Source organism: Hypanus sabinus, chromosome 17 (genome assembly GCF_030144855.1).
Source record: "Hypanus sabinus isolate sHypSab1 chromosome 17, sHypSab1.hap1, whole genome shotgun sequence".
Lineage (NCBI taxonomy): Eukaryota > Metazoa > Chordata > Chondrichthyes > Myliobatiformes > Dasyatidae > Hypanus > Hypanus sabinus.
The window spans coordinates 42,320,294-42,347,404 of NC_082722.1; the positions used below are offsets into that span (position 1 = coordinate 42,320,294).

Below are 27,111 nucleotides of genomic sequence, written 5' to 3' on the forward strand. Positions count from 1 at the left end.
CACACGAAATCCAACAAATGGCAAAATGGTGATAGCAAATTATTCCTTCTTCATGTTGCTGGCTGAGAGACAAATGGCAGTTGATGCATCGTGAGAATACCCACCTCTTTGGGACTGGGTCCAGTATGTAAGCACCATTACAAAGAAAGCATGGCAACACATCTACTTTCTTAGATTCAGCGTGTCATTTAAAACTTTGACTAATTTCTATTGCTGTGTGGTGGAGAGAACACTGACTGGTTGCATCTTCACCTGGACTGGAAACACCTATGCCCTTGAACAGAAAAACCTACAAAAAGTAGTGGATACAGCCCAGTCCATCACTGGTAAAGCCCTCCCACCATTGAGCACTTCTATATGGAGCATTGTCCCAGGAAAGCAGCATCCATCATCCACCTAAGACCATTCAGGCCATGCTCTCTTCCCACTACTGCCACCAGGAAGAAGGTACATGAGTCTTAGGTCCCACACCTTCAAGTTAAGGAATAATTATTACTCCTAGCCTTCAAGCTCTTGAATCAGAGGGGAGAATTTCATTCAACTTCACTTACTGCATTATTGAACTGTTCCCACACCTATGGACTCACTAACAATTCTTCATTTCATGTTCTTGATATTTATTTATTATATTGTTATTTTTCTTTTTGCATTTGCACAGTTTGTTGTCTTTTGCATGTGGGTTGTTTGTCCGTCCTGTTGGATGCCGTCTTTCGCTGATTCTATTGTGCTTCTTGAATTTACTGTGAATGCCCATAAGAAAACGAATCTCAGGGTTTTATTATGGTGACATATATGTGCTTTGATAATAAATTTAGTTTGAATTTTATGCAATGCTGCTGCTTACACTAGGCTTCTGAGTGTCCCTGATGCACAGACACGAGATACTCAAAATCACCCAATACTCCAACTTGAGCTATCATGGGCCAAGGATTCCGAGGAGTTAATGGGATGTTCACAAAACCTCCCTGAAAATCGACAGAAAGATAACAAATTCATGAGCTGGTACCCTTTTTCTTTTTGACGTGAAGGTTCAAAACTCACTTTCCTAATTTACATCAGAGTAACAACTACAAGGGGCTATCCTTTCTTTGATAAAATTGGGAAGAATGCCTGCGCCTTGTTTTTAGACTTCATAGAGAATTGTGCCACCGGCAGAGATTAATCATTTAATTAGAGCATACACGTTACGCAAGCAGATCTACTTCAATGTTTTAGGAAGGGCAATTTGGAATATAGCGGAATTTTAAGGAAAAGAGAAAGTGTGGAGCAAATATGAGAATTATACACTCATCGATTTGCCCAGTATGGTAAATTAGCATGCCAGACACAGGAACGTATTAACTCTCTGGAATTCTCTTCTTTAAAGAATGGTCGAAGTAGTCCATAAATATCCTTATGCTTGTAGAGAAATATTTGATAAACAGGAGAGTGAAAGGTTACTATTGATAGACAGGAATGCAGAGTTGGGGTTGCAGTCAGGTTAGATATTAAATTGTTATTAAATGGAGTATCAGGGCCTGAGAGGCTGAGAAGTGTTCCTCTGCTAATTTATTAATTCATATTCATATGTACATTTGATTATATATGGGCATACAATAACAATTGTGATATAACACCTAGATGTACTTACACATTTGTTTTACTTATAAATACAAAATGTTCTCTTCAGAGAAAAAAGGAGGTAATATTATTTCGCAAGGTGACCCAAGCATCTGTAACCCTGTGCATTAACCGTTATCAATCACATTTCAACCTCAACCTAATGCAGAATTGCCCACAAGAGATTACTGATTCTGAGGAAAGACGTGAGCTATAAAGAACATTTGATAAAACCACACTCTGAATTCATGTCCAAAGCCCTAAAATGTGGTATCACCTCACAGATGCCCAATTTAAGTACTTGCTAATTTCTATCATGACAATGTACTCGTTAAAAGTGTCACGTAGCGGGTTTCAGAATGAGCAGTTTCCAGAGTGTTATGAAGATCAATCTGGTTTGTGAATGGCCAGCAATCGGTAACCATTGGAAAAATATGATTGAATTTTATTATGATTGCATTAGGATTAAGCCAACATGCGCATGCCTGGAAAAAAACATCACTCATGCAACCTCTGTTGATATTCCAGAAAGAACTGGAAACGGCAGCTTATGTTGAAAATACCAGTGTCACGTGCTTAAATTTCTTGGTCACAACCTGTGCAGTATGTTCTTCATCCCACACTTTTCAGTCCCAAGGAACCTCATTCTCCTGTCCCTTTCTCAAAATTAATAGGGAGAAAAATTGAGTCCTCTTCACAAATCACTTTTTTTTTTCCATCTGGTGTGATATGTTCAAAACTATCCCTATGTTACTCAGATCCAATCTTGAGAAAATTCTTTACTTTTTATAGGTGACGCTCCAGCTGCAGATTTTTCTTTAAAGATTCATTAGCAACACTTTGGTGAGCAAAATGAGAGTATTCACAGACTTTTCCCAGATGTTAATTTGGTAAATTTTGTAATACTCAAATCACCTTTTGAGGTAGTGCCATCACTCAAGTCAAGTACGATGTTCTCCTAAGGAGTTGTCTATAGGTGAGTCCTCAGGTGGGTGCAGAGGCTGATCAGGGACCCATATATTCTGGTACAGTGTGGGCAACAGTGTGTGGCTGTGGTTAGTGATTGGGTCTTTTAGTTATTCAGTCCCTGTATTTGGAGCTGCCACTTGTTCTCTGCAGCACAGCAGAGGTCAATCTCCAGTAGCAAAGCTCGGGCTTGAGCAGATTTCCTCCAGGTGTATCTATGGAGTGTAATGTCTTCTCAGTTTTTAGATGTGATGTTGAATTTCTTCAGGCTGATTTTGATGTCTTTCTTTGCAACATTTCATTTGCCTACCAGGGGCTCGCTGACCTTCCTTCAACTGGGAATAAAGGATTACAGGCATTAGTACCAGATTTACTGTCTCTTTATTCCACACAAGGCGTCGGAAGAGAAACACATTGTTAGTTGTCTATTTTCTGATTGGCCGCACAGTGCTGCATTAGCTGCATGTATACATTTCAGCAAATACAGTAACAGTGTTCTGGTGACACCATGTGGTTATCATTTTAAATGGCACAGAGGAATAATGAAAATATCCAAACACTTCCTTTCAATTATTATCAAAAATTATGCACTGTATGCATACGTTACACTGAATGCACAGTGTATATATTATATTAATGTCAAAATCCCATGACCCCTTGTATATGGCTAAAAGATGGAAATAAACAGGAATGGAAAACAAATATCTGAACAAAACTGCCACCAATCCCTCGCCTTCCATGGTTGATATTCATTTCAAACACCCGCCCACCAAATATCTAAACTTCAAATTCATAATATTTAATGTTGAATGGTTTCAGCTTCTAACATGGTGGACTTCCATTTTATGAATCTTTGCATACATGTTCTCCCTTTCTTCTGGTCAAATCCAATTAAGAATGGAAATGTTACATAATCTCAAGCATAGTTCATTGTCAGGACCATTAACTTAGGGTGAGACCATTGGGAAGGCATATATTTTAAAACTGTATTTTTGCCAAACATTTTACAGATAAAATTTTAGAAATGACTATTTAGCGTGAAACTGTAAACAAGTCCTACATGGTAGCGTAGCAGTTAGAACTTTGCTATTACAGCTGAGGGTATTCCAGATTCGGAGTTCAATTCTAGTACCATTCTGCAAGGAGTCCTTCCCGTGGAATGCATGGGTTTTCTCTGGATCCTCTGGTTTCCTCCCACAGTCCAAAGACATACTGGGTAGGTTAATTGGTCATTGTAAATTCTCCTGTGGTTAGGTTAGGTTAGGTTTAATCAGAACTGTGGGGTTGCTGGGGCAACATGGCCCATTGGGCCGGAAGGGCCTACCCCGAGCTGTATCGCTAATTAAAGTAGCCTGACACCTTCATGGCTTTGACTTGAGGAGCTTCAAACCAGATAAAAGCATTAACCTAATCAAAATTTATGTCAGAACTCCTGCAATTTCTATGTCTTGACAGACTGGAAGCTTACATACCACGTAACAACCAAAGGGAACGGTTACGGTGTGTCTCTGGTCACAAGAAATTAATAACAATCGAAATGCTTTTAGCTTCTTCATTGCAGCTGTTACAATATTACAAACACTGATTTATCTTTCACTGCTTTATGTTTCTTTGTGGTTCATCTGATCCTGTTTCATTATTCCACTTTTGCAATTTCAAATCCAAATTACATGTGCTCAAATAACCCTATTTACATTACCTTCCCTAGTGTGAAGTGGCAATTTCAGTCAGTTGTTCTTTTCAAAAATTTGCTTTTTGGATTGTGCAATTTGTGCATGCATTTATTTTGCCAGGTATTTATTTACAACCATCCCATTAAGATTTAAACTTATTTGCTACCGCAAAATAACAAACTTTATGAAATATGTCAGTGATAGTAATCTTGATTCTGAGATTAGCAGTTTTACTGTAGCATCATAGATATTTAACATTTTTCCTTATAACATACAGTAACTAAGTGATTATCTACTGAGTATATATGTTATCTATAGTTGTTAGGAAACATAAATGTAAATTTATCAAAGTAAATTTATCATCAACAGACTTATGTCACAGTATGCTACCCTGAGATTCATTTCCTTGCAGGCATTCACAGCAAAACAGAGAAATGCAATAGAATCAATGAAAATTACACACAAATAAAGACTGACAACCAATGTGCAAAAGAAGAAAAACTGAGGAAACACAAAAATACAAATAATAAATAAATAAATACGACTGAGAACATGAGCTGGAGAGTCTTTGAAAGTGAGTCCACAGGTTGTGGAATCAGTTCAGTGTTGAGGTAAGTGATTCAGGCTGAGGTAAGTGAGGTAAGCGATCATCCATGCTGATTCAGGGCCTGATGGTAGAAGGATATAATAACTGTTCCTAAACTCGGTGCTGTAGGACCTAAGGCTGGTCCTGTACCTCCATCCGATGACCGCAGTGAGAAGAGAGCACAGCCTGGGTGGTGGGGTCCTTGATGATGGATGCTGCTACAGGAACATTGTATCAATATAGTTATCACTGGCAAATAAACTCATTCTAACAAATGACATATTTCAAATTAAAGACATGTTAATGGTTAGTTAAAATACTTCTTAGCCTTCCTGCACTAATGTCAATAAAGAATAGTAAGTAATCAAAACTGTCCAATATGAGAATGCCATTGGCGTGAAATGTAAGACACTTTGTCTATTTCCATTCAAGCAGTAAATGTATAGACAAGGATTAATGGGGGGTTTAAATTATCAACAGGATGATGAAGAGAGACTTTTTTAAGATGATGAATCACTGAAAAGGGGATCATAAATTTTAAATTGTTACAAAGTGAGGTGAGAGGCGGGAAGAAAAGGCAAGGATCGACTGGGGAATGCTTCTCCACTGGGAGTGGTTAAAGTAACTAATATTAGATCTTTTAAGGTAAACAGTTGAAGCAGAAGCAAGCAATTTGATTAATTCTGCAAAAAGGTGACAAAAAAGAGTACCTCTGCATGCATTGAACACTTCCTTGATTCTCTGAATATTCTTTGAAAAACAAATGCATAGAATTTTGACAGTTGTCTTTATACTGCTTGCAGATTTTTTTATTCATGTGTATGAAATATCACCCATTTCATATGCATTTATAATTGTTTCCTTTAAATTATATTTTGAAGGTTTTGTTTCATTTCATATCTTGGTTGGGAATTGGAGCTTTGCCTCATTTCCAAAATAAATAAATACATATATACTTTTTAAATTAATTTTTGGGTGACTTAAACACTAATAGCAAGGTCAACACTTATTGCTCCTGAGAATGTTGTGGTGAGTCACCTACTTGAACCACAGCTGCTCTTCTGGCAAAGGTACTCCAACATTTCTGTTCCGTAAAGTGTTCCAGGAATTTGACCCAATAAACATAAAGGACCAAAAATATGCTTCCAAGTCTGGATGCTGTCCAACAGGGAGAGGAATCTGCAGATGGTATTCCAAAGTGCCTGCTGTCCTTGTCCTTCTTCGCCAAGCACCGTCTGCCAAATAAAGTGGGATTTCCCTGTGGCCACCCATTTCAATTCTACTTCCTGCTCCCATTCCCATTCAGATACGTCAGTCTATGGCCTCCTCTACTGTTGTGTTGGAGGAGCAACAGCTTATATTCCATCTGGGTAGCCTCCAACCTGATGGAATGAATATTGATTTTTTTAACATCCCCCTCCCCCCCACCATTCCTCTTTCCTGTCTCCCTCTCTCACCTTATCTCCTTATCTGCCAATCACCTCCTTCTGCTGCTCTTCCCCCTTCCCTTTCTTCCATGGTCTTCAATATCTCCTATCAGACTCCCCCTCTCTAGCCCTGTACCTCTTTCACCAATCAACTTCCCAGTTCTTTACCTCCCCCCTCCTGGTTTCACCTATCACCTTGAGTTTCTTCCTCCCCTCCCCCCACATTCTTGTTTTAACTTCTCCTTTTCTTTTCCAGTCCCGATGAAGGGTCTTAGCCTGAGATGTTGACTGGTTATTCTTTTCCATAAATACAGCCTGGCCTGCTGAGTTTCTCTGGCATCTTGTGTGTGTTGCTTTGGACTTCCAGCATCTGCAGATCTTCTTGAGTTTATGAGATATTGTATTTTACCACAAACACAACGAGAGTCCAGTAATTGCCTAACTATGTAAACCTGCAGTCCATTGACAAAACAAGGAGGGGCAGGAGCCTTGGGAGCAGGGTGTAAGGTACTGGAAAGTACAGGCTTGAGGCGAGAGTCATGAAAGATAGGATGGATACTGCAAGAACACGCAGCTTAGATATCTCTCTATATCCTGATTCACACTTTGTCTGGTTTGTGGGTGGAATCCTAAAGGTAAACAAACAGTTGCCCCGCTGTGAAGACAAAAGGTTCTCCAGAATTTTGAAGTTGGAAGTGAATCACAGGCCACGGTCTGAGATGATATCCTGGGAGAAGCCTTGAACCTGGAAGATATTTTGCATCATTAGCTTGGCTGGCTCTGCCGTCATGGGTAGCGTGGGGAGAGGAACAAAGTGTCAGGCCTTCAAGAACTGGTCCACCTCAACCATAGCAACAGTATTCCCTTGGGATGGAGGAAGGCCAGTGATAAAATCCATTGAAATCTGTGCCCAGGGATGAGTGGGAATAGGTAGAGGCTATAAGGGCCCTTGGGCATTGCTCTGGGTTCTTTATTCTGGGCACTCACATTGCATGACCAAGCATAGTTTTTGACATCTTTGGTCACGCCTGGGCACCAGATCCACCTCTTTATAAACTCCAGAGTACGTGAAACTCCCAAGGACTGACCATGCCCCCAATTCAATACCTTGGCGCAGATGACCTCAAAGGTGAAGATATGAGCAAGTGGCTCATTGCCAGGATCGGCCTCGTGTTGTTACTGGGCCTTCCACACTGTGGAATCGATCCCCCATCTAATGGGGCCACCAACCTTGAATTGAGGAGAATGGTCTCTGGGACTTCCTCCTCACCTGTGTTTCAAGCTGCCTAGAAAGCATGTCCGGTTTCCGATTCTTGGAAGCAGGTCTGTATGTAATGATAAATTTGAACCTATTGAAGAACAATGACCAGCTTGCCTGATGAGAGTTCAGTCTCTTGGCATCCTGGATATAAGCTAGGTTCTTATGATCAGTCCAAACCAAAAAAGGGGTGTTTGACTCCCTCTGGCCATTGCCTCCATTCTTCAAGTGCCAAGTTGACAGCAAGCAACTCCGTTGCCAACATCATATTCATCTGGGCGGGAGAGAGATATCTGGAGAAGAAAGCACATGGATGTAGCTTCAGATCTGAGGTGGTTCATTGAAATAGCACAGCTCCTACTCCAATGTTTGCGCATCAACCTCCACTACAAAAGGTAGGTCTGCATCAGGGGAAACAAGTACAGCAGCCTCGGTAAACACATTCTTAACATCTGTTTCTGGAGTCCAATGTAAAGGCCCGGTAGATCTTTTAGAGAGGTTAGTAAGTGGAGCTGCAATTGCACTGTAATTGTGAATGAAATTCTAACAGAAATTGGTGAACCCTAAAAAGCATTGGAGCTGTTTGACCGATGTTGGTTGTGGCCAATTTTGTACCGCTTGGGTCTTATCAGGGTCCATTATAAGTTCCAGTTGGAATTGACAAATCCAAAAAAGAAACCTTAGCGATATGAAATTCACTATTTTCAAGTTTAACAAAAATTTGGTTCTCAAGCAGGTGTTCAAGAACACTCCGTACATGGTGGACATGTTCCTGAAGCAACTGAATTTATTGCCCAAATAAACACAAACTGGTTAGGTATCCCCCAGTGTGCATCATTGATGAAGATCTGAAAGACTGTTGGAGAATTAACTGAATGACATCACCAGGCACTCACAATGTCTGGTGGGAATGTTGAAGGCTGTCTTCCATTTTTCTCCCTCTCAAATCCGAGTCAGGCTGTAGGCATTCTGGAGGCCTAGTTAGAGAAGACCATGGTTCTTTGTAATAGTCAAATGCATATTCATTAGAGTAAGTGAGTACCAGTTCTTAATTAAGCTCTATTTAGATCTCTTATTAATACGTGGTCTTAGTTCGCTGTCCTTCTTGGATACGAAAAAGAATCCCGCTCCACGGGCACAGTAGACGGTCGGATAACCCCAAATGTCAAAGCCTCCTTAATACAATCCTCCATTGCTTGCCCCATGTGAGTTGGCAAGACTAGAGATTTCCCTGTGGAGGGCATGTACCAGGTAGTAAACTGATTGCACAATCGTAGTCCTTACATGGGGGAAGTGTAGTGGCCCTCCTCTTACTGAACATCTCCATACTCTGAAGGCACTCCAGACAACTCCATTGAGTTCAAATCCGGTTTTGAGGAATCAGGAAGCAACTCAACTGATGACTCAATATCATGCCCTGCAGATCATTTGGAAACTCGGGCAGGCATCTTGCAACCTTGGGAAGGCTCCTCAGAACCTCTAGGAAGGTACTTATTCTGGCATAGGGTCAACCAACCCTGAATGGTGCAAAAAGAAAAATTAATCCAAGGATTATGAAGATGTAATCATGGTTTAAGGGTACGTCTGGAGAATGAGTAAAATGGAAATGAATTATCTCTTCGTGCCTTCCAATAGTCAACTTGAGAGCAGCAGAAAGATAAAAGATTTGTCTGTGTCCCTGTGGTCTACCAACCAGAACTGTAGCTAAGATAGTCAAGTGTACCTTAGGAACTTGGATTCTCTCTGCCAGACTAATGTCCAAAAAATTCCCCACCAAACCAGAATCTACCAAGGCTCTCACAGAATGTTGATGACAATAAGGATGGTAAAACCACTCCGGGACTCAATGAAGCAGGAGTGAAACTTGATACCGTTACAGTTCTTCCCTCACTAAACAGTCCTGGGAGTTTTCCCGACAAATTGAGGCAGGTGACTTGGAAGTGACCAGCCTTGGCAGAGTAGAGGCAACACCTCTGCCTCATACGTCTCTCTAGGGCTGCTGGGGAAACCTGGGCTTTTCCAATTTGCATGGGTTATTCTTAACTATGAAGAGTTATATGGAGAATAATACGAGGAATATTCAAACCAAGAGCTCACTTACTTGGGACATGAGCACACAGAATGCAAATCTAGGACTCATCGATGAGTGCTGGTCGAGAAGAACATAAACCACAGGAAATCCCTGCAATTCGAAATAATAAACTAAAAACGAAAAGCTTAAGGAAACTATATTCACATAACACAAAAATACAACTGCAGGTGCTGTGGATCAAAGGATACGTACTGTGGTGAACTACATATACCTGTCTGGACACGCCCCCTGCTGACTGCTCCTGTGGCTCCTCCCACAGACCCCTGTATAAAGGCAATCAAGGCCTGAGCCCGGCCTCTCAGTCTCCAGGATGTAGTATGGTGGTCACTCACTGTTTGTTCCTTCTTCCAGTCAATAAAAGCCGATATCTCACCTTACATCTCAGAGTGAGTTATTGATGGTGCATCACATACACAATGCTGGAAGAACTCAGCAGGTTAGGCAGCATCCGTGAGAAAAGAGTAACCAACGTTTCGGGTCGAGACCCTTCATCAGGAATGGGGGGTAAGAGAGGGCCGAAGCCCAGTAATCGAGATAGGGGAGGGGTTAGGGCCTAGAGGCGCCAGGTGGAAAACCATTCAGAGGAAAGATAAAGGGGGGAGGGGGAGGGGATAAGCATGAAAGAACTGTAGAGATAAAGAAGCAGAAAGTTGAAAGGGGAGAGAGGCAGAGAGGGACCTGGAATAGGGGATGGGGGAGGGGGAGGGAATGACCAGAAATTGGAGAATTCAATGTTCATACCACCAGGCTGGAGGCTACTCAGTCGGTAGATGAGGTGTTGCTCCTCCAACCTGAGTTTGGCCTCATCATGGCAGTAGAGGAGGCCATGTATGGACATATCTAGATGGGAATGAGAGGCAGAGTTGAAGTGGGTGGCAACCGGGAGGTCCTGTCTATTGTGACGGACGGAGCGTAGGTGCTCAACGAAGTGGTCCCCCAATCTGCGTCGGGTCTCACTGATGTAGAGGAGGCCACACCGGGAGCACCGGATGCAATAGACGACCCCGGCAGACTCGCAGGTGAAGAGTTGCCTCACCTGGAAGGACGGTCTGGGGCCCAGAATGGTGGAAAGGGGGGCGGTGTGGGAACAGGTGTAGCATTTGCGCTTGCAGGGTAAGTGCCAGGTGGGAGTTCTGTGGGGAGGGACGTGTGGACCAGGTAGTCACGGAGGCAACGTTCCTTGCGGAAAGCTGAGAGGGGTAGGGAGGGAAAGATGTGCTTGGTGGTGGGGTCCTGTTGAATGTCCCCCTTCCCCTACCCCAGGTCCCTCTCTGCCTCTCTCCCCTTTCAACTTTCTGCTTCTTTATCTCTACAGTTCTTTCATGCTTATCCCCTCCCCCTCCCCCCTTTATCTTTCCTCTGATTGGTTTTCCACCTGGCGCCTCTAGGCCCTACCCCCTCGCCATCTCTATTACTGGGCTTCGGCCCTCTCTTCCCCCCCATTCCTAATGAAGGGTCTTGGCCCGAAACGTTGGCTACTCTTTTCTCACGGATGCTGCCTGACCTGCTGAGTTCTTCCAGCGTTGTGCACATATTCTATATTCACATAACGAGTGTCATGAAAAACACAGTGACAGCTTAATGATAAAGAAGTCATTAAGCAACGCGAATAAACTCAAATAAATGACAGTCAGGTGCGACAGAACCTGCTGCTGCCTGGCAACCTCTCTCAAAAGCAGAGGTGGAGGAGTATGCCTCATGATCAACTCTTCTTGTTGCACAAATATATCAGTGCTGTTCCAATTCTGCTCACCAGACCTGGAATATCTAGCAGTTAAGTGCTGTCCTTCCTAAATTCCATGGGAGTTCTCCGGGGTCACTTTCTTAGCAGTATACATTTCACCTCAGGCCAATGTCAATCAGGCTTTAGATGACCTGAGCAATGGGGTCAACATGCACAAAACAGTGCATCATAATGCCTTCACCAATGTTTTGGGAGATTTTAACCAGGCCAGTCTAAAAAAAATCACTAAGCAACGACCATCAACGGATCACTTGCAATACTAGAGGAAACAACACACTGCACCATTGCTGCACCAACATCAAAAATTCCTACCATGCTCGTTCATGCCTTCACTTCGGGAGGTCTGATCACCTGGCTGTACTTCTACTCTCTGAGTATAGGCAGAAACTGAAGACTGCAGCACCAGTACTGAGGACCAAGAAGGTAAAGACAAGGGAAGCACAGGAGCACCTACAGGACTGCTTTGAATCAGTGGACTGGACTGTATTCATGGATTCATCTTTGAACCTGGATGAGTATGTTGCAGTTGTTACCAACCTGTGTGGATGACTGTGTGCCTACAAAGACCTACTGCGTATTCTCAAACCAAAAGCCGTGGATGAACCAGGAGGTACGTTGTCTGCTGAAGGCTAGATCTGTAGCACTCAAGTCTGGCGACCCAGGCCTGTACCAGAAAACCAGGTATGATTTGCGGAGGGGTATTTCAAGGGTGAAGAGACAATTTTGAATGAGGTTGCAAGAGACATTGGATACACGACAACTCTGGCAAGGCTTGCAACACATTACTTCCTGCAAAGCAAAACCCAATAGCACGAATGGCAGCGATGCTTCACTACCTTCTATTCCCGCTTTGAAAGGGAGAATACAACTACAGTTGTGAAGATCCCTGCTGCACCTGATGACCCTGTGATCTCTGTCTCAGAGGCTGATGTTAGCTCTTCTTTAAAGAGGGTGAACCCTTGCAAGGCAGAAGATCCCGATGGAGTACCTGGTATGGCACCGAAAACCTATACCAACCAACTGGCAGGAGCATTCAAGGACATTTCCAACCTCTCCCTGCTATGGACAGAAGTTCCCACTTGCTTCAAAAAGGCAACAATTATACCAGCACCTAAGAAGAATAATGTGAGCTGCCTTAATGACTAACGCCCAGTAGCACTCACATCTACAGTGATGAAATGCTTTGAGAGGTTGGTCATGGCTAGACTGAACTCCTACCTCAGGAAGGACCTGGACCCATTTCAGTTTGCCTTTTGCCACAATAGGTCAACAGCAGACGCAATCTCAATGGCTCTCCATGCAGCTTTAGACTACGGACAACACAAACACCTATGTCAGGATGCTGTTCATCGACTATAGCTCAGCATTTAATACCATCATTCCCACAATCCTGACTGAATGGTTGCAGAACCTGGGTCTCTGTACCTCGCTCTGCAACTGGATCCTCAACTTCCTAACCAGAAGACCACAATCTGTGTGGATTGGTAATAACGATCAACACTTGTGAACCTCAGGGGTGTGTGTTTACCCCACTGCTCTACTCCCTATATACCCACGTCTTTGTGGCTAGGCATAACTCAAGTACCATCTATAAATTTGCTGATGATACAACCATTGTTGGTAGAATCTCAGGTGGTGACGAGAGGGCATGCAGGGGAGTGAGATATGCAAAGATATGCCAACTGGTGGAGTGGTGCTGTAGTAACAACCTGGCACTCAAAGTCAGTAAGACAGAAGAGCTGATTGTGGACTTCCAGAAGGGTAAGACAAAGGAATACATACTAATCCTCAGAGAAGGATCAGAAGTGGAGAGAGTGAGCAGTTTCAAGTTCCTTGTGTCATGATCTCTGAGGATCTAACCTGGTCCCAACATATTGATGCAGTTATAAAGAAGGCAAGACACTGGCTACACTTTATTTGGAGTTTGAAGAGATTTGGTATTTGAACAAATACACTCAAAAACTTACACAGATGCACCATGGAGAGCAGTCTGACAGGCTGCATCACTATCTGGTATGGAGGGGCTACTGCTCAGGACCAAAAGAAGCTGCTGAAGGTTGTAAATCTAGTCAGCTCCATCTTGGGTACTAGCCTACAAAGTACCCAGGACATCTTCAAGGGGCAGTGTCTCAGAAAGACAGCATCCATTATTAAGGATCTCCAACACCCAGGGCATGCCCTTTTCTCATTGTTACCATCAGGTTGGAGGTACAGAAGCCTGAAGGAACAAACTCAGTGATTCAGGAACAGCTTCTTCCCTCTGCCATCTGATTCCTAATTGGACATTGAACCCTTGAACACTACCTCACTTTTTTTTAATATATAGTATTTCTGCTTTTTGCATGATTTTTCAATATACATATACTGTATAAAACCTACTGAATAAGATTTAATTATTTATTATTATTAATATTTTTCTTCTATATTATGCATTGCATTGAGCTGCTGCTAAGTTAACAAATTTCACGTCACATGCTGGTGATAATAAACCTGATTCTGATTCTGGTCAGAATTGTTCATGACATGTCCAGTGCCTGTTTGACATTGGCCAGAGGGTACTGTACCATGATGATGGCGGAAAAATTCCTTGGCAGTTAAAATTGTCGACACTTGACTGCTAGATGTACCAGATTGGCTGAGCAGGACTGAGACAAAACCATCACATCTGTGTACCATGATGGGTTAATCATGAAACACCTCCTTTACCTTTAAGAGACTCAGGTTGTCCTGTCTGCAGCAGATGGGAAACCATCAGGCTTCAGTGTTGCATCTGAAATAATGGGAGTAAGCCATGTTTCCATGAAGCAAAGTACATAACAGTCCCTGATGTGCCTCTGGTACTGCAATCTTGAGCTGAGACTATACATTCACTCGTAGGATGAAAAGGACTGGGGAGAGCGCGGAGGGGGGGGGGGCGTGTCCAAAGGCTCTATGTTTCAATCTTACTTGTAGCCCAGCATGATTTATGTGCTTTCTTTTTTTATTTAAAGTGAAAATGTACTTGTGACCTGAGTCTGCAGTCTATGTCTGTCGATTTGTATGGAACCAAAAGAAATGAGAGAGATATTAAATGGGTTTTTTGCATCTGTATTTACTAAGGAAACTGGAATGGAGTCTATGGAAACAAGGCAAACAAGTAGGGAGGTCATGGAACTTATACAGATTAACAAGGAGGAGGTGCTTGCTGTCTTGAGGCAAATCAGAGTAGATAAATCCCCAGGACCCGTCAGAGTATTCCCTCCAACCTTGAAGGAGACTAGTATTGAAATTGCAGGGGCCCTGGGAGAAATATTTAAAATGTCAATATCCATGGGTCAGGTGCCGGAAAATTGGAGGATAGCTCATGTAGTTCCGTTGTTTAAAAAAGGCTCAAAAAGTAAGCCGGGAAATTATAGGATGGTATATTTGACATCAGTAGTAGGTAAATTATTGGAATGAATACTAAGAGATAGGATCTACAAGTGTTTGGATAGGCAGGGAATTATTAGAAAAAGTCTGCATGGCTTTGTGCGTGGTTGGTCATGTTTAACAAATCTATTAGAATTTTTCGAGGAAGTTACCAGAAAAGTGGATGAAGGGAAGGCAGTGGATGTTGTCTACATGGACTTCAGTAAGGCCTTTGACAAGGTCCCGCATGCGAGGTTAGTTCGGAAGATTCAGTTGCTAGGTATACATGGAGAGGTAGTAAATTGGATTAGACATTGGCTCAATGGGAGAAGCCAGAGAGTGGTAGTGGAGGATTGCTACTCTGAGTGGAGGCCTGTGACTAGTGGTGTGCCACAGGGATCAGTGCTGAGTCCATTGTTATTTGTCGTCTATATCAATGATCTGGATGATAATGTGGTAAATTGGATCAGCAAATTTGCTGATGATACAAAGATTGGAGATGTAGTGGACAGTAAGGAAGGTTTTCAAAGCTTGCAGAGGGAATTGGACCAGTTGGAGGAATGGGCTGAGAAATGGCAGATGGAGTTTAATGCGGACAAGTGTGAGGTATTGCACTTTGGAAGGTCAAACCAAGGTAGAACATACAAGGTAAATGGTAGGACACTGAAGAGTGCAGTAGAACAGAGGGATCTGGGAGTACAGATACATAATTCCCTAAAAGTGGTGTCACAAGTAGATAGGGTTGTAAAGAGAGCTTTTGGTACATTGGCCTTTATAAATCGAAGTATTGAGTCTAAGAGTTGGAATGTAATGGTGAGGTTGTATAAGACATAGGTGAGACCGAATTTGGAGTATTATGTGCAGTTTTGGTCACCTAATTACGGGAAGGATATTAATAAGGTTGAAAGAGTGCAGAAAAGGTTTACAAGGATGTTGCCAGGACTTGAGAAATTGAGTTACAGAGAAAGGTTGAATAGGTTAGGACTTTATTCCCGGGAGCATAGGAGAATGAGGGGTGATCTGATAGAGGTGTATAAAATTATCATGAGTATAGATAGAGTGAATGCAAGCAGGCTTTTTCCACTGAGGCCAGGGGAGAAAAAAACCAGAGGTCATGGGTTAAGGGTGAAGGGGGAAAAGTTTAAAGGGAACATTAGGGGGGGGCTTCTTCACGCAGAGAGTGGTGGGAGTGTGGAATGAGCTGCCAGATGAAGTGGTGAATGTGGTCTCACTTTTGACATTTAAGAAAAACTTGGAGAGGGGTTTGGAGGGATATGGCCCAGGTGCAGGTCAGTGGGACTAGGCAGAAAAATGGTTCGGCACAGTCAAGAAGGGCCAAAAGGCCTGTTTCTGTGCTGTAATGTTCTATGGTTCTATGATTCTGAAGATCAATTGATTTTTTAACTGACTTGAAACAATGTTGCTTACTGAAGTACCCATGGCTGTGGCTGTGGATTTCAGCTGTAGTCCTAAATGGAATATTTAATAGTTCCTTTTCAAGTCAAGTCAAGTAAACACAAAGTACACTGCAGATGCTGTGGTCAAACCAACACGTACAAACAAGCTGGATGAACTCAGCAGGTCGGGCAGCATCCGTTGAAACGAGCAGACAACGGATGCTGCCTGATCTGCTGAGTTCATCCAGCTTGTTTGCATGTCAAGTCATTTTTATTATCATTTTGACCATAACTGCTATGTACAGTACATAGTAAAAATGAGACAACGTTTTCAGGACCATGGTGTTACATGACACAGTACAAAAACTAGACTGCACTATGTAAAAAACAACACAGAAAGGAAAAAAAAACAAATATACACTAGACTACAGACCTACCCAGGACTGCATAAAGAGCACAAAACAGAGCAGGCATTACAATAAATAATAAACAGGAAAATAGGGCAGTAAGGTGTCAGTCCAGGCTCTGGGTATTGAGGAGTCTGATAGCTTGGGGGAAGAAACTGTTACACAGTCTGGTCGTGAGAGCCCAAATGCTCCGGTGCTTTTTCCCAGACGGCAGGAGGGAGAAGAGTTTGTACGAGGGGTGCATGGGGTCCATCATAATGCTGTTTGGAGCTGTATGCAGAGAGTCACCACTTTCTGGCACCATCTTCTCAAAAGGGAATAGTTAAGGTGATTGTTGGGGACTTCAAACAATTAGGCTGCTTTGTCCTGGATGGTGTTGAGTTTCTTAAGAGTTGTTGGAGCTGCTTTCCTCCAGGTAAGTAAAGAGTATTCCATCGTGCTCCTGATATGTAACTTGAAGACAGTGGAAAGACTCTGGGTTGTCAGGAGGTGACAGGATACAGGAACTCCAGCTACTCCAGTTGCCACAGTGAGTGGTCGAGTTGAGTTTCTGTTCAATGAAATCAGTGATGGTGAACTCCAATAATGACAATACCATTGGTTGTCAACTATAAATAGTTAGACCAATCATGGTGGAGGTGAACATTGCCTTCTACTTTTGTGGCACAAGTAGTTCTTGCCATTTATCAGGCCAGGCCTGAATATTTTCTAGGCCCTGCTGTATGAAAACTTGGCTTGCTTCATTTGCTAAGGGGTTGTGAATGGAATTAACTACAGTGCAATTATCACCAAACATTTACACTTCTGTCATTAGGGTGGAAAGTAGTTAATTGATAAAACAGATGAACATCTTTTCACCCAGGACAACAAGGAACTACTGATGTGCCTAACAGTACATGACATTTTAACAATTAGTACCAGAAGACCATTTAACATAAGAGCATTCAGCTCATCGAGTCGGCTCTGCCATTCCACCATGGCTGATTTATTATCCCTCTTCAACCCCATTCTTCTGCCTTCTCCCCATAACCTTTGATGCCCTGACAAATCAAGACCCTATCAACCTCCATTTTAAATATACTCAATAACTTGGACTCCACAGCCGTCTGTGGCAATGAATATCACAGATTCACCACTCTCTGGCAAAATAAACTCTTCCTCAACTCTGTTCAAAATGGACGTCCCTCTGTTCTGAGGCCATGCTGTCTGGTCCTCTCCACATCCACTCTATCTGGGCCTTATAATATTCGATAGATTTCAATGAGATCCCCACTCATTCTTCTTAACTCCAGCAAGTATAGGCCCAGAGCCATCCAATGCTCCTCATACATAAACCAATTAATTCCCGGTATCATTCCTGTGAACTTCCTCCAGACCCTCTCCAGTGCCAGCACATCTTTTCTTAAAGGGCCCAAAACTGCTCACAATACTCCAAGTGCAATCTGATCAATGCCTTATAAAGCCTCAGCATCACATCCTTGCTCTTACATTCTAGTCCTCTTGAAATGTAACATTGCATTTGCTACTGACTCAACTTGCAATTTAAGTTCCACGGAATCCGGCACAAGGATTCCCCAGTCCCCTTGCACCTCTGATTTTTAAATTTTCTCCACGTTTAGAAAATATTCTATGCCATTATTCCTTCTATCAAATTGCATGACTATACACTTCCCTACACTATATTCCATCTGCCACTTCTTTGTCCATTCTCCCGGTCTGTCTAAGTCCTTCTGTAGACTCCCTGCTTCCTCAACACTAACTGCCTCTCCACCTATTTTGTATCATCTGCAAGCTTAGCTACAAAGCCATCAATTTCATCAACCAAATCATTGACATATAATGTGGAAAGGAATGGTTCCAATACCGACCTCTGCGGAACACCACTAGTCACCAGCAGCCATCCAAAAAAGACCTCTTTTGATTATTATATTTCAGTAATATTTGAGTAATACCGTAAATATATTATTTGAGTCCTCACTGAGTCACAGCTGAAAGAAGGCCATAGTTAAGAGCTTAACATCAAAGGAGGATGTACTTTGTACTGAAAGGTAAGGCAGGAAGGCAGTGGTGTGGCTCTGTTGGTAAGAAATGGAGTTACATCTTTAGAAAGAGCTGAATCTTTGTGGCTGGAGTTAAGAAACTGCAAGGGTTAAAAAACTATTATGGGAATCATATATAGGCCTCCAAATAGTAGCCGTGATGTAGGGTTGAGATTGCAAAGGGAGCTGGAAAAGGCATGTAATAAGGGTAATGTCACAATTGTACTGGGGGACTTCAATATGCAAGGGACTGGGAGAACCAGGTTGATATCAGGTTGCAAGACAGGGAATTTGTTGAACACCTACGAGATGGCTTTTTAGGGTAGCTTGTGCTTGGGCCTACTCGGGGAAAGGCTATCTGAGATTGGGTGTTGTGTAATAACCCGGATCTTATTAGGGAGCTTAATGTAAAGGAACCTTTAGGAGATTGTGATCATCATATGATTGAATTTATACTGCAATCTGACATGGAGAAGCACAAGTCACATGTATCAGTATCACAATCTCAGAGGCATGAGAGAGAAGATTGACAAGATGGATTGGAGGAGGATTCTGGTGGGGATGTTGGCAAAACAGAGATGGCTGAAGTTTCTGGGAACAGTTTACAAGGCGCAGGATAGATATGTCCCACAGAAGAAGGGAAGTTAAGGACTGCACAAAAGCCAAGGAAAGGTGCCCATAGATCAGATAGTTCTCTGTTACATAGTTACTGGGGGTGATGAAGATGCTGGCCCTTTCATCCTCCTCCACACCTTCTCCGTGAATCCACGGTGTGCAAAGAGGTGGGTTACTGATTCCTCCTCACTGCTGTCCTCCCTTGGGCAGCGGGATGTGGAGATGATAATCCAGACGTACAGGAGGGATCTGACTGGGAGGGCCCCTCTCTCCGCCAGCCAGGCGAGGTCTTGGTGCCTGTTGGTGAGGTCTGGCGATGAGGCATTTTGCCAGATGACCTGGACAGGGAACTACCCCACTGTGTCCATCACATCCTTCTCCTGCAGTGTCTGCAGGACATTCTGTGTCGACCACTGCCTGATGGCCCTGTGGTCAAAGGCATTGTTTTGGAAGAACTTCTCCACGAAGGACAGATAATGCAGCAACGTCCAGCTGACTGGGGTATTGCACAGCAACGTGGCCAGACCCATCCATCGTAACCAGGGAACGTTTTTGCCCCCATTGTCCAGGGACTTGTGCATGGTGACCCATCTGACCCGCTCCATCTTAGATCCCCAGATTAACCTGAAGGTGGCTCAGGTGACTTCCAAGCTGCAGCAGAGGGGGACGGGCCAGACCTGCGCCAAGTACAGCAGCCCTGAGAGCATCTCACCCTCGATGACCAGGTTCTTGCCTGTTATTGATAGGGAGCGCCCTCCCCACAGTCCCAGTTTCTGCTTTACCTTGGCAGTCTACTCCAGCCGGTTCTTATTAATTGCCTCGGCACCCTGAACAAGATCCCCAACACCTTCACGTAATCAGACCTGATGGTGAAGGGGACACTGGATCGGTTGGGCCAGTTGCCGAAGAACAGGGCTTCGCTCTTCGTGCAGTTGAGCCTGGCCACTGACGCCAGCTCAAACTGGTCATAGATGCTAATCAGCCCACAAACTGACCTCAGATCAGAGCCAAAGATGGTGACATCGTCCATGTACAGAGAGGTTTTCACTTGGTTCCCTCCACTGCCTGGCAGCGTCACCCCTCTTGTGTCCTCATCCTTCCTGATGGCTTTGGCAAAAGGTTCTATGCAGTACAAAATAAGACAGGAGAGAGACAGCCCTGCCTGACTCCAGACTCGATGAGGAAGCTATCCGTTTCCCACCCGTTAACCTGGATTGCACTACAGATGTCTGTGTAGAGTAGTTTGATCCAATTCCTGATTTCCTACCCAAATCCCATTTTGGAGAGTTCGTCCATCACGTATGTGTGTGATATCCTGTCAAAGGCTTTTCCCTGGTCCAAGCTGGCCAGACAGGGGTCCCCCCCCCACACCATCCTACACATTGGCAGGACCTCATGCTGTCCCTCAGCAGCATGAGGCTGAATGAGATCTTCCTGACTGATACAGCACAGGTTTGGTCCGGGTGGATCACCTGTCCCAGAACAGACTTGACTCCTTTGCCACTAGCCTTGGATAGCATCTTATAGTCCACATTCTGGACCTCCAATGATTAATGTCATCCCTTCCCCCTTCTGCTTGTAGGTGTTACGAAGGATGAACAACTCTGATGGGCAGAAGGGTGCAGAGTGCCCCCCTCTTTTGGAGAATCACAAATCACTACTATTTCGATGCTGCTAACAAGGAAGTAAGAGAGACAAAAGGAAATCTGCCAGGGCAGTTGTTATTGATAACAGCTCATGAAAGTTAATGAGAGAGAGAGACAGCTCAGAGATACACAAGGTGGAATGTCTCCTACTGACAAAAGCCATTGATTTACTGCTATTGTCTTTTGGAGAAGGATCGTTTACTTGGTACTGTTCTATTCATTGAGTGGGCTGGTTTGATGGGTTACATCATCCCAACCTGATTGACACCTGAGACCCCGTGTAACATAGGTGAGGGTAATGATGCTCTTCCTCATGGATTCTGACATGTTGCTGGCTAGAAGCATAGTGTGAAAATGATGCTGCTGAGGTAGTAATGGGGAACAAAGTAATGGCAGCTGAACCTAATGAGTACCTTGCATCAATCTTCACTGTGGTAGACACTAGCTGTGTGCCAGAGGTCCGTGAGTGTCAGGGAGCAGGAGTGAGTGCCATTGGTATTACAAAGAAAAAAGTGCTAGGCAAACTGAAAGGTGTTAAGGTGGACAAGTCACTTGGGCCAGAGGGACTACATCCCAGAGTCCTGTGAGAGGTTGCTGAAGAGATAATGGATGCACTGGTCATGCTATTTCAAGGTCCCAGGGAAATGGAAGACTGCAAATTTCACTCCACTCTTTAAGAAGGGAGGAAGGCAAAAGAAAGGAAATTTTTGGCCTAACCTCTGGTTGGGGAAATGTTGGAATCTATTATTAAGAATGAGGTTTCGGGGTACTTGGAGACTAATGATAAAATAAGTCAAAGTCAACGTGGTTTGTGTAAAGGGAAATCTTGCCTGACAGATCTGTTAGAGTTCTTTGAGGAAGTAACAAGCAGGGTAGACAAAGGAGAGGCAGTGGATGTCATTTACGTGGATTTTCAGAAGGCATTTGATAAGATGCCACACATGAACAAGATAAAATCCTATGCCGAACAGGAAAGATACTGGAATGAATCGAGGAATAGCAGACAGGAGGCAGCAAATGGGAATAAAGCGGTCTTTTCTGGTGAGTAGTGGTATACAAGGAACACTACTTTTCACGTTATTTGTCAATGATTTGGATAATGGAACTGATGGCTTTGTGGCAAAGTTTGCGGATGATACAAAAATAGGAGGAGGAGTAGGCAGTGCTGAGGAAACAATGAGATTGCAGCAGGACTTAGACAAATTGAAAGAATGGGCGAAAAAGTGGCAGGTGGAATACAGTGTTGGGAAATGTATGATCAAGCATTTTGGTAAATGGAATAACATGGACTATTATCTAAATGGGGGGGGGGATTCAAACATCAGAGGTGCAGAGGAATTTAGGAGTCTTCATGCAAGACTCCCAGAATGTTAATTTACAGGTTGAGTCTGTGATAAAGAAGGGAAATGCAACGTTGACGTTTATTTAAAGTGGAATAGAACATAAAAGCAAGGAGAAAATGCTGAGGCTTCATAAGACTCTAATTTAGGCCACACCTGGAGTATTGTTAGCCGCTTTGGTCCTGAGCATCCTGACTGACTGCATCACTGCCTGGCATGGGAACTGTACCTCCCTTAACCGCAGGACTCTGCAGAGAGTGGTGCGGACAGCCCAGCACATCTGTAGTTGTGAACTTCCCATGATTCAGGACCTTTACAAATACAAGTGTGTAAAAAAGGGCCTGAAGGATCATTGGGGACCCGAGTCACCTCAACCATGGTCAATTCCATTTGCTACTGTCTGGGAAATGGTACCACAGCATAAAAGCCAGGACCAACAGGCTCCGGGACAGCTTCTTCCACCAGGCCATTAAACTGATTAATTCATGCTGATACAGTTGTATTTCTGTGTTATATTGACTGCTGTATTTATCATAAATTATTTTGATCACACATTTAAACGGAGATGTAGCGTAAAGATTTTTATTCCTCATGTATGCGAAGGATGTAAGAAACAAAATCAATTCAGTTGTCATTGGAGAGAGCCCAGATGAGGTTCACGGGGATGATTCTGGGAATGGAGGGGTTAACCAATGAGAAGTGTTGACAGCTTTGGGCCTTTACTCACTGAAATTCAGAATAACATGGAATGATCTCATTGAAACCTACCAAATCCTGAAAGGACTAGATAAGTTGGATGTGGAGAGGATGTTTCTGCTGGTGGGGGTATCCAGAACTAGAGGGCACATACTCAAAATTGAGGGGTGACCTTTTAGAACAAAGATAAGGAGGCACTTTTTTAACCAGAGGGATGAATCTGTGGAATGCTCTGTCACAGAGGCCAAGTCCATGGGTATATTTAAAGCGGAAGTTGATATTTTTCTGATTGATCAGGGCATCAAAGGATATGGCAAGAAGGCAGGTGTATAGGGTTGAGTGGGATCCGGGATCAGCCGCGATGGAATGGCGATGCAGGCTTGATGGACTGAATGGCCTAATTCTGCTCCTATGTCTTATGGTCTTTTTACAGAATATATGTAAAAATACATGAATTGCATACGTCATGACAACACCATGTGATAAATGCACGCCTCGCTTAAAAGTAAAAATGGATGTACACAATTTATCTCATTCTCTATGTTTTCCTTTCAATTAGTTTCATGTAAGTGATTTACAAAACCTAACAGTGGTGACAAGGTATTTTTGAAACAAACTACTTACCCATTGAAGTGCAGCAAGACATTTGAATTAAAACAAAAATGCAGAAAGAAATGGTCAAGTTAAAAAACAGCATGTTTTTTTTCTTCAAACAGCATGTTTTCTTCATCAAAAGAAATACAATCAAGCAAAGAAAAGGTAGAAAACAGAAGAATTCACAGGTTCATAAACAGTGAGTACCAGGTGATAATAAACATGACAAAAGAACAGGAATGGTTGGCTGCATCTGAAAGATTCACGCACTTGATTACGAAACAGACAACTGGAATATGTATATTGAATGGATTGAGCAGTATTTTAAAGCAAATGGAATAGCTAATGAGAAACAAGTGCCAGTTTTACTGAGTACATTGGATTTAAAGATACACAATTTCCTTAGACGTTTGACTTCCAAGCAAACCAGCCAAAATGAGCTTTGAGGATATCATCAACATAATGCACTAACATTTTGAACCAAAACCATTGTTGATTGCAGAACGCTTTAGGTTTCATAAGCAGAATCAAAAGGAAGAGGAATCCATTTCAGCATACGTGGCTGAATTTAAGGGATTGTCTAAGCTTTGTCAATTCAGTGATGGGCTTAATGATACACTGAAAGATCACAGAGCTTGTGGAATCTTACAAACATTCAAAAATGGCTCCTAACTGAACCACAACTTACATTTAAAAAGAACAGTTGAAATAGCTGTATCTATGGAAACAGCAGACAGAGAAACAGTTGAGTTGTAGTCAGGAATGAAAGTTAGCATGAAAAAAATTGCATTGTCTATACAGAAACTGGCCTGGCCAAACAAATTGTGTCACCATTGTGGCCAAGGCTCACACACACCAGACTAATACAGGTTTAAAGGTGAAACTTACAGAAAATGCAACAAAGTAGGACACATACAAGAGTATGCCAGGCAGACAAAATAAATGAACTAAACAGGGAAGAGAAAAAAAAATAAAACGTCAAGTTGCAGTTTCAGAAAGAGCTTACTGTTGATGAAAGACATTAAGGAAACCATGCTGATTTCAGTCTATTTTATCATGTGCATCCTGGTTCCCTGAAAACTCGTTCTTAATAATGGACTCCAACATTTTCCAAAGTATTTAAGTAGGGGTAATTGGTCTTTAATTTTCTTTCATCTGCCTCCATTGCTTCTTAAAGAGTGTAGTAACATTTGTAATTTTCCATTCCTCTGGAACCATTCCAAAATCTAGTGATTTATGAAGGGATTATGGAGGCATCATTAAAAATGCCTTCACGATCTCTTTACTTACCTCTTTCAGAACCCTAGGGTGTAATCCATCTGGTCTTATCAAAGGTGACTTATCTACCTTTAGGTCTTGTAGCTTCCCGAACACATTCTCCTTAGTAGTAGCAACTACAGTCACTTCTGCCCCCGACACTCTCAAATTTCTGGCATGTAGTTGTTGTCTTCCACAATGAATACTGACACAAATTACTTACTAAATTTGTCTGCTGTTTCTTTGTCCCCCATTACTACCTCTCCAGTGTCACTTTCCAACGGTCCGATATCCACTCATGCCTTTCTTTTACTCTTTATATATCTGAAAAAACTTTGGGTATCTTGTTTTATAATATTGATGAGCTTACCTTCATATTTCATCACTTCTCTCCTTACAGCTTTCTCAGTTGCCTTGTCTTGGTTTTTCAAAGCTTCCCAATCCTCTAACTTCCCACTAATATCTGTTTGATTTTATGCCTCCTCTTTTCTTTTTATGCTCCTTCACTTCCCCTGTCAGCCACAGTTATGTCATCCTCCCTTTAGAATACTTTTTCTTCTTTGGGATGAACGGTAGCTGGCCTGCACCTTCCAAATTGCCCCAGAAGCTTCACCTTATTCCATGTGCTGAATGCATTTAAATGTAGCATCTTCAGTCCTGTATCCATTACCCTTTTCAATTTTACCCCCATGTTACACTTCAACTCACTCCACTGATAGCAATTTTGCCCTGTCACCTGCCTGTCCTTCATTACAGTCTCATTACACAGTGCATCAAAGTGTAATTCAACTCCCCATCGTCAGCCCTATCACTCCAGTTTCCATCCCCCCCCCCCCCCGCTAAATTAGTTTATACCTCCCAACAGCCGTAGCAAACTTGACTGCAAGGATATTAGTCCCCCTTGCACTCAGGTATATTCTGTCCTTTTTGTACCAGTCATATTTTCCTCAGAAGAGCTCCCACCGATCTGAAACCCTGCACCCTGTACCCACTCCCTCAGACACCCATTCATTTGTACTGTACTATCATCCTATTCCAGCCCTGATTAGCACGTGGTACAGGGAGTAATCCAGAGATCACTACCTTGGAGGTCCTGCTCTTCAACATCTTCCCTAAATCTCTATACTCACTGAACAGGACCTCTCACCCCTTTCTACCTACTGTACGTCATTGGTGCCAATGTACACTATGACCTCTGGCTGCTTACCTTGAGAATCTTCTGCAGCCGGTCTGAGACAACTTGGACTCCAGCACCTGGGAGGCAACACACCAATCCTGGCATCTCTTTCATGGCCACAGAATCTCCTGTCCTTTCCCCCAACTATTGAGTCTCCTATCACTATTGATCTGCCTGACCTAACCTTTCCTTGCTGAGTCTCGGTGTGGGCCATAGTGCCACTGCCCTGGCTGTGCTGCTGTGCCCTGATAGGTCTCCCCCCTCCACAGCAGTATCCAAAGGAGTTTACTGTTTGCTGAGGGGAATGCCCATAGGGGAACCCTGCACTGACTGCTTACTCCCCTTACTTCTCCTGGTGGTCACCCATCTACAATCTGAAGCCTGCACTCTGGGTGTGACCACTTCAATAAATGTCTCACTTGTTCTTGAATCCATCCAACACTAGCTCAACTTGTCAGGCAGGAGTTGAAGTTGAATGCACTTTCTGGAGATGTAGTTTGTCATCAGGGAGACAAAATCCTATATCTCACAGGATGATCTTTCCACTGCCTTAACTGCCACTCTGCCTACACTTTTTACACCTCTAACTTCTCAAGTTAAGTTCTAGCCTGTGCCTGTTCTCGCTGAAGCCTGTTGAGCCAAAGCCTGGCTGTTCTGTCTACTCACACAATGGCCGCTCAACAGTGGCTGCTCCACTTACACCTCACTTCTTTTTATTGGCTCTTACTGAGTGCCTAAGAGATCAATATGATTGGAGCCCACAGAAAAGTTCTGAATAGGCTGAGCTCTTTTTAAACCTCGCACTGCCTCACTAACAAACAACTTCTCGTGATGTTTGCAACCAGCCAAAAAGTTTTGAAAGGCCCTGAGCTCTTTTAAACCTCGCTGTGCCTCACCAATAATCAACTTAGCATGATGACTGCCGTCCACCAAAAAATGACTCAGTCACTTCAATGTTATGGCAATTATTCTAATATTATCTTGCACAGAACCTTTGTGCGACTGATATTAATTGACAATTTAAGTGTACCCAATGAATTAATTTAATGAAGGGTTGTTTTCTTCAGTTTCACAAAAATGTGCTACATTTTTAATTGGTATACTTTAAAGTGTAGATCAATTCTGTGCAAGCCAAATAATCCTTAATAAATCTTAAATCATGGTAGAGATTAAACTGAAATCAACCAGAGTCTAGACAAATATATATTATT

The 27,111-nt window shown here is 42.9% G+C and overlaps 1 long non-coding RNA gene across 4 annotated transcripts in view; it reads right to left on the bottom strand.

Annotated features, from left to right (window-relative positions):
* Positions 1-27,111, bottom strand: part of LOC132406857 (uncharacterized) — a 37,943-nt gene that overhangs the window by 5,749 nt on the left and 5,083 nt on the right. Inside the window, exon 3 of one of the 4 annotated variants that reach the window (XR_009516276.1) lies at positions 2,515-2,900. The exons of 1 other annotated variant lie outside the window; for it this stretch is intronic. This is a non-coding gene — a long non-coding RNA (uncharacterized LOC132406857). Of the gene's footprint in view, positions 1-682; positions 2,901-16,357; positions 17,087-27,111 lie in introns of those variants that run through there. 2 more of the 4 variants (XR_009516277.1, XR_009516274.1) reach the window with 2 other exon arrangements.